The sequence below is a fragment of the Tupaia chinensis genome, unplaced genomic scaffold (assembly GCF_000334495.1).
Source record: "Tupaia chinensis unplaced genomic scaffold, TupChi_1.0 Scaffold000197_1, whole genome shotgun sequence".
Classification (NCBI taxonomy): Eukaryota; Metazoa; Chordata; class Mammalia; order Scandentia; family Tupaiidae; genus Tupaia; species Tupaia belangeri.
Genome location: NW_006159672.1, coordinates 3,251,652 through 3,254,151, shown reverse-complemented (window position 1 = coordinate 3,254,151; position 2,500 = coordinate 3,251,652). Strand labels below are relative to the sequence as shown.

The 2,500-nt window shown below is 45.7% G+C and overlaps 1 protein-coding gene across 11 annotated transcripts in view; it reads left to right on the top strand.

Annotated features, from left to right (window-relative positions):
* The window catches only part of EBF3 (EBF transcription factor 3), a gene marked incomplete at its 5' end in the record, with an annotated part of 139,929 nt that overhangs the window by 122,755 nt on the left and 14,674 nt on the right, over positions 1 to 2,500 (top strand).

The following is a 2,500-nucleotide window of genomic DNA, read 5'->3' as shown; positions in this document are numbered from 1 at the left end:
AGCCCATCTTAGCAAAATTTGAATTCAGGACAAATAATGGGCACTAATTACTTCGGGGGGAGATTTATTGTAGATCTCAGAACTCATCCTCTCAGGTGCGGTTCTGTGGAAACCCATGCAGAAAGTTGGAGGTGTATAATACATTTTGAGAAATGTATTGTTTTTTTCCCCTTCAGCAGAAAATAACATTTGTTTTTGTTGTGTTTAAGGCAGAGTTTAAATTAATTTAACCCAGTGACACATGTTTGGAGACTAAGCATGCTGCTAAATAATTCCTTGGAATAAATTGCTCGGGAACCAAGTACATTAATTTACGGCTCTCCTGATGCTGACAGATGTGAGGGTGGGGGTGAGGACCGACAAATATTAACATAAAACAAATTCGCTTTATTCTTCTTCATATTTCCTCTTCATCCCCGACTTGTGCTCACCCAAGGCTCCTTCTCTAATTATCCACGAGGTCAGTAAGCAAAATTGGGAAGAAGCTGGGAGATCAATACAAATTATCCCTGAGCAAACCAGTGCTGACAGTTTGAATTGCAGCATATGTTTACCCAAAATCAGGCAATTTATCTTAATATCAGCAAAGTAATGCAGTGCAGGTGAAAGGTCAGGCAATCTCTCCCCCTCATAATTACCCAGTTCTAAAACAGGAAAGTGGTATTGATTGGCCTGGCTCGGGGCTCTGTGACTGGACGTGCCAGCGCCTTGCCCTGGCTCGGCTGGGCTCTCGCCTGTAGACTCGACATGCCGAGGGTTTATTGGACGTGTGTGAAGGCCATTATGCTTCGTCCTCTGGTTGTAGAATTTGCCAGTGAAGTCTCAGCAAGTCTTCGCTTCACCAGGCACAGGGTGGTCATGGGCTCTGTGCAGTTAGGCGCTCAGAGGCTGCAGGCTAGACGGCCACTCATGGGCCAGGCCTCCCAGGAGCCAATCTGGCCATGGTGCTGGCCGCTCTTGGAGGCACAGGGATGAATTGGATAACTGCCCCCTGTGATGAAAACCCTCCCAGAACCATGAATGTGTGTTACTTCTCCTGCAATGTAAAGAAGGGGGCAGTATCTTTAATTCTCTGTAAACTCCCTGGGCTTCCAGTAGCCAAGCCCCTGGATAGGATCTAAGGCTGGAACAGCAGTCGCAACCTCCCTTGCTGTGACCTGTGTCCAGCCTGGCGGGAGACCTGCAGCGGCACAATTATGTGTCAGAGCCAAACTTCCAGTGGAGTGCTACGTTCATTCTTGGCAGTGCACTCAAAACGTAAATGCTCTTTGGGCTGCATCAAGAGGTGAAAGGTGCCTTGGTATTTATACTGCTTTAAAATATTTTTGGTCATAGAAGAAGAATATCAATTCAACTGAAACATTGGAAAATGTCTCTCCCAGAATGAGAGTGTATGGTTATTACAAGTCATAAAGCTTCTGAAAGCTTGCATTAAAGCGTCTATCACCTGTCAGGAGCATTTGCATGAAATCAATAATGGCCGCCCATCTATCTTTTCTGATCACCTTTCATCAGGCCGATTCATTAAGTCAAACAGTCATGGTGATTAGCTGGGAGAGAGGAGAAACCTGACATGCGAGGAATGCACAGTGGGCCACCTTTTTTGTTCCCTGATCAAGAAACCTAATACTTTATCTAATCCTTTTTGGACCAAGTTGCTTAGTGAGGCTGGAGCTGCTGCCCATCCACCCTGCTGCCCGAGCTGCGCTTTTGCCTGACACCCTTGCTCGGGCCCAGGCAGAGACATGACAAATTGTCCCCCAAGTCAACGCTGACAGCTTCTGATGATTAATGGTCTGATTATGAAGTGGTTTTACACATATAGAATTTACATCACAGAGAGTTAGAAATTTTGCCATGTCACATACGCCGAGGCATTTTGAAGAGCTTTACTATTTGCAAAGAAAAAAGAGGGCAAAATCCCAGCAAAAGCCATGTCATGTAAAATCAATACATCGGATCAATGCTTTATTAACAAGAAAATGTCTTACTTCACATTCCTGTGCGGACCTTTGTCTCCGGGATGTATGATGGAATGTCAAATCATATTGTGGTCCTCAACTTTCGGGCGTATTATTGAGTGTATGTGCGAGGCTTCCTGCGTTGCTTACAACGTGCGCCAACAGCCAGCCCAAGCACTTGAGGATAACGGTGACCAATTATTTTGGAGAGCCCTTTCAAAAGCAGCCTCTAACCTTCCTCTTAGGAAGTCGTAGCCTTTGTGTTTCCCCCGCACTCTGCAGACCTGCTGAGTTGGGTGGTGTTAATCATCAAATTACTAATGAGTGATGGCCCAAATTGCGGGCGGAGTAATGAATAGATGGCGGCAGGTCTTATTAGTCTCCGAAAACCCCCTGATTTATGTCACGCCATGCACTGTGGAGTTACTCCTCGGAAAACGATATCTACATCAAGAAGTAATGTACTCTAATAAGTATTTTCATCTTAACTCGCGTCTCCGGGCCTCCAGGCTCAGTTTTTGTTGGAGTCAGGCAGAGCC